Genomic DNA, 14,185 nt, shown 5'->3' with positions numbered 1-14,185 from the left:
ATTGAAAATGTTGCACGGTGTCCAGGGGACACTAATGTTGATGAATAAATGATTATTTTCTGTGAATTTCATGAATTCATTCATAATTGTACTTCCACAGCGCCAGTATTTAGTATTTCCCCTATCGGCAACTTTGGTTAATAATATTTTTTCTGCGGAATTCATCTTCCCATGCCTCCAACAGTCTGTATATGAATTTTTTTCATTTAGTTCATTTGTTTTAACTGTAGATACCGCCTAACAGGGAAAGTTATTTTATGGTCACCCTGTATTATTAAATCTAAAATTACGTTAAAAAAAGTAATAATTAATGCTTTGTTTTTCTCAAAAGGTTTAAAAAACTTCAGATTCCCTGAATTTTAATCACATGATGCAGCAAGTTTGTACAACAAGCGCATTTTTCTGAAATTCTTTTTAATCATGCATTGAACAAATATTTATTTAAATTTGAACTTATTGCAGATTTAATATTAATTAAAAATTCTAAACTGAAATAGTTATACCTATTTGTGAAAAATATGCGTTCATTTGTATAACAAGAACATATGTAATATATGGGAATAGGAAACAAAATCGATAATAACTTCTAAAAACCTTTTCATAATATTTTGTTGCTGTAAATTTGTCACCAAAATGTTACTTTTTATTAACTTATTTTTGTCAAAATATGTCTATTTTCTTCATTTTCATCATGGGAATAATTAATATGATCGCTTACAGTAGCTAATATTTCACAGCTTATATTTCACTTCTCTTAATAAAATTTAAAAACTGTATATATATATTGTAGAGAGCTACTTTATATTTAATCTTTCATCTCTACATTTTTGACAACAAGATTTTTCACTGCATGAAATTACTTACTTTAAAAAACACATTTTCAATTTCCAAAATTTTCCTTTAGGAGCGCTGTGATCAGTGCTCGATAACAATGCATGGTCAATTCGCTTTACAATGCCGCATTCAACATTACTTGAGCAATCCTAGCTTTCATCATTCGGGAACAATTATGCAGCATTAAAATATAAATAAATGCCATTATTACCTTAAAACAAGAACTGCGCAGTTTTAAGCAATAATAAACCTTTTAATGATGTATTAGTATTATAAAAATTCTAAAAAATGATATTTACATTATTAGCAGTAATGAAACATTTCAATGAAATCGAAGCTAACAAGTTTACTCTACAAAACTCAAATTTGCTTAATAACTAACTACTTACGTCACTGAAAGCACCAATGACGTATTCGATATACATGTATATTTGAGTTCGATATATGTTTAATTTATTTTACATTGAAGGATGAGATCAATTAACAAATAATTAAGAAAAATTTAATTATTACATGAAATCACAGCCATATCACAAATTTAAATTGGATGTTATTTAATATGTCTTATGCTGTCTTAGGTCACATAATGTTTTTCGGAGAATCTTTTCAAATAATTAATTCTGTGAAAGTTGCACAATAAATTCTAAAATTAAATCAAAAATAAATCTAAAATTAAATTCCAAAATTAATTTAGAATTTAAATTCTATAACTCAAATTAATTTTAGAATTAATTTGAATCATTTTAAAATTAAATCAAATTAAAAATTAATTTGTATAACGTATATGTGAATTCACTTCATTTTTCGAGTCTTTAAATAGTTGTCAAATACATTCTTGATAAATTATTTGAAATATCGAAATGCACAAGGAAGCTTTAAAGAACTCGAGAGTTCTAATCTGAATCCAAACAAAGGTACTTTCTAGAAAACGATACAGAAATAATCAAATGTCATTCAAAGCAAAGAAAGAAATCAAAATATCAAATGCTTAATCAAAAATGAACAGCTGTCAAACAACATCCCGAAAACGATAAAGGACTTTTCTGTGCGCGAATATGAAGAAATACAACGCAGCTTTTGACTCCATTTGAATATCGGAATCAAAAAGGGGTAGATATATAAGGTTATTTTTCTCATTATTTTCAATAACATTTATTTAATTTCATCACATGTATTTCTTTTATCATTTAAAAAGGATATCATTTTGCTTTTCTATTCGGCTGTTTTGATGTCTGATAGCGCAGATGTTTCTTATCATGCGCCTTCATGACGATTTTTTCCGTAGCCTATCGTTTGCGTTTACAACACAACGGTAAAAAACAGTGGTGGATTTCCGACAAGGACTTCATTTTATTTTTAGACTATTAAATACTACATTTTCCTAGTTACTTATTATATAAGTCTGTAAAAATTAGAAATTCTATGAATGATAAAATATTAGTATAATATTAATAATTTATCAAGTATAATTGGTCAAGTGCCTACATATCTCATATGTTCACTTAATTATCAGAATATTTATAAACATCGAGCCTCAACTTCAATAATATTACGATTAAGCATCGATGCCGGGCAGTCCGAAGGCCTAATGGATAAAATAAAACGAATGTATTTTTACAAAGTTGATAAAATAAAAAAAATAAAAAAGGATTTTTCTGAAATAGATCATTAACATTTATTGAAATGTGAAACTAAATCAAAACGTTTATTTAAAGAGGGGTCTCGCAATGTGCACTGACTAGGCCTTCAAAGTATGTAAATCAGCAAGCTAGCAACGAGTGTAGAATTGCAACATCTTCAAACCATGACACATCAGAGTAGCCCATGTGAAAATCTGAGGGAGTAGGAGAGAGGGGGGCTAAGTTTTAATTTTGTTTGATTTAATTAACAGTTTAAAGCACAGTATACAAAAACCAGTTAGGATGGTCTCCCACCCCACAATACAAAAATTTCTCTACCACATGGCACGCTGTAAACGCCATGAGAGCTCAGATTATTTTATTATTTATTATTATTTTATTATTTATTATTATTTTATTATTTATTATTATTTTATTATTTATTATTATTTTATTATTTATTATTTATTTATTATTTTATTATTTATTATTTATTATTATTATTATTTATTTATTATTTATTATTTTAACTTCATATATTCAATTTCATTTATCTAAGTTCCTGATTATTATTAATGAGTTATTGCGTTTACATATATGAGAATGTATAGATCTACAGCCGGTCAGCACACTTATGTGTTTGGTTCTAAAATATGATGCAGGTCTACAGTTTAGTTACTAAAATTGTATACAAAATTTGATTTATCAAGTTCTTGATGTTTAATAGTTATTGTATTCACCGGCCATGGACAACAAACTTATAGTGCAATGATTTCATTCAAAATTTGATAGAAATTAAATTTATTGTATGGATCACATACTAAATGACATCTAATAGCTTTAAGAATTTTCGAGCTATCATATTCAAAGGCAGATAGGGCGACAGGGGGACATAATTTCATTTTTTTGCGGGGGGGGGGGGGTCGGGAAGAAACGTATAAATTCATGGATGCAAAAAGTCGAAATCTTGAATATAACTCGAGGTCGATTTTTTTTATCATCACAATACTTTCTCCTTGTGCACTTCGCCTTCGAGAAAATAAAAAAGAGTAGTAACAGAAACAGTAGAATTAGCTAAAAATAATATTAAAACAGAATATAGGAATTTTGTAATCTTTAACCACTTCTGTTTAGTTATATTCAGATTAGTTCCCAATTAGAGAACTGTGAAAAGCTGCTATTCCTGATTATTTCTTATACTACTAGATAGATGATAAGTTTCACAGACAAGATTTTATCTCTCTGAACTCTATTCAGAACATGAATTATATTTAATTTTTAATTATTCGATTTTTTTAAATTCTCAGATTGATACGCATGACAAGATTATCATGCCTAAATTAAACTTGGAAAGAAATGTGGAAATATAAAGTCGACAATTTCCCATCTCTTTCATTCCAAAAGATACTCCACTGCTACAGGTAATGAAAAAAAAATCTTTCGCTGCCTTTAAGACAGTTTAAGAAAAAACACTCTTCTTGTAGGACCTGCTCTTTCCATTTCAGCATGACGCTTTTAAAACACTTGGAAAAATTACATTACACAAAAACTAAATTGAACCACACTAAAACAAAGTTTACATCTGTCATTAAAGTTCATTTCATGTGGCACTTTGTTAATTATTTATACAAATAGTTTTTTTTAAATAAATTTATACAGTAGACCATTTATTATATAAAAATGAGCATTTTTGCTTATAAAATAAGCCAATATCTTCACAATGATCTAAACTAATAGCAAGAGTCAAATCGACTCCATTTTTGCATTAAAGGATCACAGATGTGATGTACACACTCCAAGGTTAAACGCGCATACCCTGATGTAACGTGATGAATTCATGTTGACAAACAATTACCTAAACTTTAAATCTGTCGGTTTCAATTTTTTCACTTTAAAAAAATTATATTATGCTTTTAAAATATTTAATCTTAAATATTAACGACAGCAGATAGGAAAGACATTTAATTATACAGTAGATGAAACAGTGATGTGTACATTCCAGGCTTAAAGGCGTATCCCTTTATGTCATGTGATGAATTCATGCTGGCATACAATTATCTAAATTTTATTTTTGTTAGTTTCACTTTTTATCATTTTAAAAAAAATTGAATTATGCTTTTAAAATAATTCATCTTAAATATTAACGGCAGCAGATGAGAAAGACATTTAATTATGCAGCAGATGAGACAGTGATATGCACATTCAAGTTTTAAAGGCGCAAACACTGATGTCATGTGAAGAATTCATGTTGGCATACAATTACATAAGCTTTATTCCTGTCAGTTTCAATTTTGTCATATTAAAAAAATTAAATTATACTTTTAAAATATTGCACCTTTAAAATTATCTACAGCAGATGAGAAAAACATTTAATTATTTAAAAGGAAAACCTTATTAAGATAAAAACTTCTGATGAAAAAAAAGCTAATGAAACTTCAATAGGTTTGAATACTTATTGTGCAGCTTACTGCATTGCATTTCAATTGGCTGCAGAAACTTTGTCAGTTCTTTTTTTTTTTAATCGTCAACTGGAAATTCCATCCAAGCCTGTTTCTGTTGTTACCCATTGCTCCACTGTGAGAAACATGATGCGAAAGTACGATAAGAACAATAAATTACATTCAGTAGAGTAAAGTTTCTGAGGAAATCGAAAATGTTCAGTAAGAGGAAATAAAAGAAAATTCTATTTAAGTCTTTGTATTAGAAAAGCGTTACTGAATTCAGATCGCATCACTTTGACCTACATATTTTTTTTCTCTCATGCAAAATTTATTCAAGTGCAGAAAATTATTCTGCTACTTTGTAAGATACGACTATAATAAAGACGACTGTAATAAAGATACGACTTGGTCCCATTTTAGAAGTATCTTCCGCAAAAGCTTTTAAGATATTTAAATATATGAAAATTAAATGACGTTGTAAATATTTAATTCTTTTTTTTTTATAAAAAATGTAAACTCAGAACTTTTGATACTTGTTCTCATTCTTTTTAGCGTACTAAAACTTACTGAAATCTCGTCATCAGTGAATCTAAAAGATCATTAAGTTTTAACGCTTATAGTTTTTAATTAGCAAATCTAAAGATTTACTTTTAATTTTCAAAATAGTGTTTTGAAAAATAAAACTATGCCTTTAGGTTTCTAAGTTTTCAGAGGTCTTTCTTTTTTTTTTTCAATGAAAACTTCTAAATTATTTTAATTTTTCTTTTTTGTCATAAAAGTTTTGAATTTTTATAATATAAAAATCAAACTTATTTTTCAAGGCTTTTTTCCTATCACTATAGCATTTCATAAATATTTTTTTATTAAAAAAATTGATAAAAATTTTATTCATCAAGTCTCAAATAATAAATTTTGATAAAATAAAGAATATTTATGGTATTTATTTTATCAAATATAACTAATATTTTAGATATAAATATTTTTAAAAGGAAAAAAAAATCTATTCATCATTTATGTCCACGTATTGTTGAATGGATATGTTGTCATATCGAATAAAGTCACCTACACTATGTGTTAAAAAATGTGGACTTTTTACATGGAACGAGTAATTTAATTATAAAAATATTTTTCTCTTTGCTGCCGACTAGTTCAATTGCAACAAATTAATTTTTAATTACATTTTACATAGAATTCAATTTAAATTTAAATTTGTTTTCTTTTTTAGTTCAGTCAATTTTCATTTTTAAGCGAATTCAAAATTAGTATTCAAGGTCACGATTTAAGTCACTATATTTAAGAATATTCCTATTTTATTTTCAATATTGACTTAAAATTCTCAAAAACATGAAACTTTTAGTTTAAATACGTTTACTTTATAATTTTCTCAAGTTTAGTACTTTTATTTAATTATTTTCTTAGCCACAATTTTTTTTATTTAAGTAAGAGTAAACAAACTAATATAAGATTATATTGATTATTTTGATATTAAATTTTGAAAAATTATATTGATGAACTTTCAGTAAATTATATTCCAATTTGACTTTGAGAGATATTTTATGCTATACAAAAAAAAAAAAAAAAAAAACACCTCTTAAAAATACTATTTCACCAAAGAGTAATTAACTGCATTGGTGCAATATGGTGCCAACTCCAAAAAATGCGCATTCTAAAAATAGCTGGTTTAAAAAGAAATAAAGAAAAAAAAATTCTAATAGTCGAACTTTTATTTTGAAACATCGTCATATAAGAAGAATTGATTCAAGACTAATTCATCTATTTTTATATTATTCTGAAAATTTTCTCTGAATTATAGCAATTACACTCATGTCCAAAAATTAAGGATAATGCAAGTTCAGGAAAAGAAAGAGTCAGAAGTAAAACAAATATGACTTATTTGTAAAGCCTATTTATTTAACAAAAGGTAAAGAGCAAAAAAGATGCTATATGTTTGATATCATTAATAAAAATTGCTGAACTCCGAAGTACCGGTTGACATTTAGGAGGTGGTTCATGGGGTGCAACTCATCGACCAAGCATGTCCCACACATGCTGTACTGGATTCAAGTCCGATGAGAATGCTGGCCAATCCCAACGGGTGATATCCTCCGATCGAAGGTATTCGTTCACGATGTTTGCACGGTGAGGACGGGCGTTGTCATCCATGAACCCGAATTCTGCGCCCATGGCGCCCCGAAACAAACGTACATGTTCTTCCAGAATGACATCCCGATAGATTTGACCTTTCATTGTTCCAATATGAACAGGCAGGTCAGTCCTGGAACCCAGAATAATTCCTCCCCAAACAAGCAATCCTGCACCACCGTAACGGTGTCATTCAATGATGTTCTCTTGATGGTAATGGGTGCCTGGCGCTCTCCATATGAAAGTCCGGCGAAAATCAGACTGCAAGCTAAATCTGGACTCATTGGAAAACATCACACAAGCCCACTGTTGCGGTGTCCACAATGCATGCTCTCTACTCCAGACTAACCGCAGGCAATAATGAGTTGCAGTAAGTGGAACACATCTAGTTACTACTAGCATATAGACCAATCTGCCCTAAGCGTCTGTACACGGTCTGGCTTGAAACTTCATACCAGTGGCTGAAGAGAGCTGACGGGACAGGTCCGATGCGGTGCTCCATCTGTTTCTTTTGGCAGTAACTTCCTAATACCGGTTCTCATTCGGCATTGTAACTCGGGGGTGACCTGTGCTGTAACATGTACTCACATTACCATCATCTTGGAATCGTTGCCAAAGCCTGGAGATGACAAGAGCGGTTCCAAGTTCCTCGGATACTTCCACCTGAGTACGCCTTCATTCCAGACGGCCGACAATTCTACTACGTAAAAAAATCATCCAAATGCGTCCTTTGTGTCATAACTATACGGTTATTGCACTGAATGGCTTATAAAGCGCTTTAGAAAAATTTTACTCTTTTGCCTGTATTCCTTATACATCACTCTCTTACACTCTCGTCATTGTGACGTACTATCGGTGTCATCTGGTGACTTCCTGCAATTTGCATATGATTTTTGAAGGTGTGTGTAATCATTTTACGGGTGATATATGTATTTTAGAGTTCGATATCCGCGTGACTCTGAATTATCCTTAATCTATGGACATGAATGTATAAAGCAAAAAAATGTATTTAATTTTTGATGCAGCTCTTAAAACAATAAAAAGTATCGTTATAAAATATACTTTAAAATATTTTTTAAATGTCTATGAAATTTAAGGCAAATGTTTACGAAAATAAAACTGTTATCATTGAAAAGCTAATTTTTTTCGGTTTCAAATGAAATACGTAACCATATGCTCCGAAATCGTCCAGCAAAGAATTTTAAAATTTCGGTAAATTTTTAATCAGAAATCTATAATGCATTGTAAATATTTAATGAAAATATTTAATTCAGCCGGCTTATGCATAGCTGGAGTACATACAAATAGTAGTCAACTTAGAAACATTATAATATTTATAAAATTTTAAAGAGTCATTTTTCATAAGAAATTGATAACTACAATACGCATAACAAACTGTTTGTTTCTTCAACTTCAAAATGCAACCAGCAGATTAATTATTAACTTATTAAAATAGTGACAATCTAATCTCAAAATAAGCACACACAAAATTTATAGAAAATCTACCAGCAATGAATTCTCATTTCTCAATCTAATTACAATATGCCTGTCAATATTCAATTAAGTAGCTAAAAATATGTGTATTAATTCCAAGTTGTCAATAAAGCCTGCGAATTCAATTTCAGAAGCTTTCAACATCAGAAGTTAATATTTTTTTTCTAAATAAATACAATTTAAGAGCATTTGATTATGTCATCTTACTTATGAATAGAAGAAAGAAGAAAATACGAGACATACGTCTTTAAAAATAAAAAAGATGAAGAAAAGCATAATAAATTATTTTATTCTTTAAAAATGAAATAAAATGCGCATACTGCAGTCACAGATTTTGATTAATCACCAAAAAAAATATCTATTTCTGATTTAATAAAAAATGTAATTTCATTAATAAAGATCCCTGTGCTCAGCACTGATGATAAATGGAGTACGGAACTTGCAATTTTTTTATCGGAAATCGGGAGGCTTCTTTTTTTCTTTGACAAGTGTAGCATTTTCATTTTTGAATAAATATAAAGTAGGTTGATAAAATAAAAAAGAGCGGGAGTTTTAAAATTTTAATAAATTCTTATCATTACTTAATCACAAATGTAAAAAAATGAAACAGCATGCAGAAAGTAATTATCATTTAATTGATTTCTATTTGTCATATACTTCCATATGATGCGAAATAAGCAACTGGAATCATGTTGGAAAAATTTGTAAAGCTTATTTTTGATTTCAAATTTTTTTTTGAAACAATTGTCCGATTTGGAACCAAAGATATCGGTATAAAATTTCAAGAAAAATATTATTTTACAGATTACAGCTTTTTATGACCTCATGTCGTAAGCTTGTATTTATAATAAGGCATTTTAATCATATAGTATTTTTTATGCAAAATATTGAATGATACAGCATCTGAATATTAACTTAATTATTTAGTCACTTAAAATTATCAACCAACAAGAAATTATGTCACATCTAATTTGGACTCACAAATTTCGTTAGTCTTTTCTATTTATTTATTTATTTACTAATATAGTTTGCATTGGATATTAACATACAAAAGGCATTTTAAGAAACTATAAAGTAAACTGTACACATAAAAGGCAGTAATTGGAATTTGGAATAATAGAATTATATCATAATACAGCAAATCTTTTGATTCAAAATTGACATTATGAAAACATGAAATCGTTAGATTTCACTTTTTGTTCATTCGTCCTCTCATTAACCCAAAGGACCATAAATGCTCGAATAAAAACATGAGATTAAATAAAAATCCTTTTTTTACCACAAGCCAGGGTTGTTTTTTTTCACTTGTTACTCCTAATTCCAAGGATCACAGAAGAGTATTGTATTAGAACACCATTTTATTGTCATGTTTATTGCGATATTTATTTACTATTGCATCATTACATCATTTAATCGAGGTCAATGCAAACGCGACTGTTTCTAAATTTGCTACTAACCCCATCTGTTTCCGGTCGCTCACGTGAGACCTAAAACGTCCTTTAAATTCACGTGAACCGCTGCGCATCTCATTTTTTTTTATGTTCATCCAAGCGTGGACTTATCAATAACCGGAAAATGGACGGGTAATGCATTTGTTGATAAATCTTCCTGAGCAAGTTGCAGTCTACCCGTTTTATTTATAGTTGTGTTATTTAGTTTTATTTCATGTTAAATATTCTTACGTAAGATGTCTAGACCACATATGAGCGGTTGGCGTTATTCGATTTCAGAAAGTAGACTCAGTCTTTCATTTTCTCGAATACAAAGTATACAATAAGAATGTATATTGTAATCGTCAAAAAGTTGAACATGAGATTTTGACGAGTCTTCACATTTCAGACTTCTCTAAATAAGAAAAAACATTGTTGGAATTATGTCTGTCTGTCCGTGTATGAACACGGTAACTCAAAAATGCAACAAAGTTTAAGTAGTTAAATTTAGTAAATAAACAACACTAAATTTGTATTTCAATCAAAATATGGAGAAAATCAAAATCCGTCAGTCATATGCATATAAAAACAATTACTTAAAAACGAAAAGAATTAATTATATGGGGGAAATTTGTGCACAGATTTATCGTCGGAATTGCAGATATTAATAAATTTTGTACTAAATTTATTAAAGGTCGAACATTTTATTAGTCTGTGCATTCACTATACAGGAATGTGTTAACACAAAATGACTAATATAAATAAAATTTAAATTTCGGTCAAAATTGCAGATGCTTATGTCAAATTTTGGCACCAATCAATGGAAAGAAACGTGTCAATGGAAAAAATTGATTCAAGAATTCAAGTAAAAATCAGTAAAATAATGTATGTAAGTTCATAAAATTAGGATCTTATATACTTTTGCAGATCGATTTACAAAGAGTTATTATAAGTCGATTAATTTTATGAATATAATAATTTTAATAATCTGCAATTCATTTGCGATAAAGTACAACAGAATTCAAAATAAAGATGTCAATTTGTTTCAAATAGTATAAATAAATAAAATATAAGTTAGTTAGGGAAAAATATATTAGAAACAATAGTTCGAATCTAGTTTAGAGCACAATATATAATCAAATTAAATGTTATATATATATATATATATATATATATATATATATATATATATATATATAATAAAATTCAAAACTTATACAGCAGAGCCACATTAAAACTGAGATAAAATCTCATGAGAAAATCAACTCGCAAAAAAAAATGTTACAAAATTGTTTGTTAGGATTTTTTTATTTTTGTTTTCAGATCCTTTATCATTTGTGACCAAAAATTTTATAACTTTAAACGAGCAATTTTTGTATATATGTTAATTTATTTAATGTATCTAACAATTTGGATCAAATTTTATATTTAGAGAAGGTTTTGCTTTTAAATTTGTGTATATAGGTATCTCTCCTGAAAAAATATACAACAATAACACTTACATAAATAATAAAACTTCTTTTAATAACTAATTATTAGCTTTTTTCTATCTGCTGCTATGCTGACAATGTCATATAGCGTCATCCCAGACAAGATTTCACCAAGATAAAAACTGAATGTAAATTCAAAAATATGAGTAATAATAGATAAACTGTAAAATTAATACTGTAATATAGCAAATTGTTTCGAATAACATATTAAATTAAGTGCATTCATGCTTTTTTTTTATTTAAATGACCAGTTCATATGTAGGTAAGATTGAAAAATATTCATATTTAATCAGTATGTGAATCATGTCTAAATATTTTCTCCAAAAAAAGACACGATTTAATTTTAAAAAATGCCGTTAGAAAGCTTGATCTCTCACGTACTATTTAACCCTTTCTAGGGCCATGGGAAGTATGCTTCCCACCAAATTTATCAATCTTTGCATGAAATTATGTAGGTTGGCATAAGTTCTGACAAATTTTTTTAGTAGGTCAGAAACTTCGATGCTTCAGTTCTTTATCTCAGACAAAATGGTGTGTCTTGATTTCTTACTTAATTATTAATTAACCAAATTAATTAATGCATCAAATTAAATTTATCTAATAAGCTAAATGAATCCCTTTTCTTATTCTAATTTCAAGCCCAAAAATATTTTAACATAATATGACTAGAAAAAAATGGCCCTTTAAAGGGTTAAGAAAAACATCTCACCTTAAAAAACTAATTAAAATTTTCTAGTTAATTATTCTAATTGGATTTAATTTTTGCTATTACTAATTATATATTATCTGATTTCAGAATGGGAAAGATATTATAGGTAAATAGAGTTATATGGAGAAATCTATGTCCTACAGCACTGATACCATATTTACTATAATTTTTTATAATCATTAAATTTGCCATATTAATATTCTTCCTTTATAAACCGGCGGAATAGATAGAAGAAACATAAGATGTTCAGATATGGACTGATTAATGACACAAAATAAAGAATTTGAACAAGTAAATAAAAGAAAAAGCTTAAAATGCGAAAGAAACCTTACCTCACGCCAACACCAACATGCCACACTAACGAGACAAGGAACGTGCAGTTTTCTTATCATTAAAATATTACTGACACAGCTTTTTGAAGATGGGATGTTTATCACACAAGTGAGATACGATTCAACGAAGTATTTAAATAAAAATAGAACCTGGTAATGCTGTTTGTAAGATTCACGTGAACTGTAGAAAACTGTGCTTTCTTTGTGTTATGTATAAAGAAAACAGTAAAAAGGTGAATGCGCCAGAAATTGATACTGTAAACTTAGACAACTTCTTGCTTTATTTTTAAAAGTTAAATTTATAAACAGCAAAAACATTTTTTTTTAATTTTTCTACTGAATCAAGTATTTTATCTTAATTTTTTAACCCTTTCTAGGGCCGTGGGAAATATGCTTCCCACCAAATTTATCAATCTTTGTATGAAATTATGTAGGTTGGCATAAGTTCTGACATATTTTTTTAGTAAGTCAGAAACTTAGATGCTTCAGTTCTTTATCTCAGACAAAATGATGTGTCTTGATTTGTTACTCAATTATTAATTAACCAAATTAATTAATTAATCAAATTAAATTTGTCTAATAAGCTAAATGAATCCCTTTTCTTATTCTAATTCCAAGCCTAAAAATATTTTAACATAATATGAATAGAAAAAAATGTCCCTTTAAAGGGTTAAAGAAAAATTCATTTTAATTCATAATTAATAAGAAAAATTCATTAGTTTAAAAAAAAATTAGTAGTTAAATTGCGGTGAGGGAAGCAGCCTACTTGGCTTCGCATGTATTTTCGGTGAAATATGAACGTATTTTGTAGTTGGCACAAGAAAAAATAAAGATAATAAGAATTATTTTAAATAAAATTATTTGTTAAAATTAATTTACTTATCAATTAAATCAAAATTGCAGAGAGCAGAATTTACAATGAACATAAATATGATCAATTTAATACCTTATCATACTCTAAGAAGGAAGAAAATTATTTAAAATCGATATTTTATCCAAAACTGGATTTTTTAAAAAAAAAATATTAAATATTAAGCTACTGTTAGCAAAATAAAATCGATGTTGTTTCAATAAAAATAATGACATAATATCAATAATAAATAATATCAGTTAATACATAACATCATAATGACATAATATCAGTTAATACATAACATAGTAATGACATAATATCAGTTGTTTCAATAAAAATATGACAAAAAAATAATTTATTGATAATGTGACAATAATTTGAATGCTCAATAATTGAATTGACAATAATTTATTGAAACAACATAATCTATGTGGCATCATTCTTATCAAATATTATAGCAATATTTGAAAAACTCAATATTTCTCTAAAATATCACAGCACTGCGAGTAAATAAAATTAGAAAGAAAAAGATAGAATCTGTTAATTTGATAAGAGAGACAACATGCAAAGAATAAATTTTATGCATACTATATATTAACAGTAGTCAATGAAAACGCATAGTCCCTCTCTCCCCATACGATTTTCAATTATGTTAAATGAAACACATTTTTTATAACATAATTTATTTCATCAGTTTTTTTTTCTTGTTTTATTTTTTTTTCCTCTCTCTCTCTCTTTTTAATAATTTTTTGGACTGTCGTAAATCTGTGTGAATCTTTTTGAACGATTTTATGCCGCAGTCGAGTGATACATGCAATGAATAAGAAGAGCATTCAGACGC

The 14,185-nt window shown here is 27.9% G+C and overlaps 1 protein-coding gene across 5 annotated transcripts in view; it reads right to left on the bottom strand.

The window, feature by feature from the left end:
- Positions 1 to 14,185, bottom strand: part of LOC129981013 (ceramide phosphoethanolamine synthase-like) — a 130,482-nt gene that overhangs the window by 58,945 nt on the left and 57,352 nt on the right. The window lies entirely within an intron of this gene.

This window comes from Argiope bruennichi, chromosome 8, assembly GCF_947563725.1.
Source record: "Argiope bruennichi chromosome 8, qqArgBrue1.1, whole genome shotgun sequence".
NCBI classification, from domain to species: domain Eukaryota; kingdom Metazoa; phylum Arthropoda; class Arachnida; order Araneae; family Araneidae; genus Argiope; species Argiope bruennichi.
Note: the sequence above shows the minus strand (reverse complement) of the source record. Positions and strands in the feature narration are given on the sequence as shown.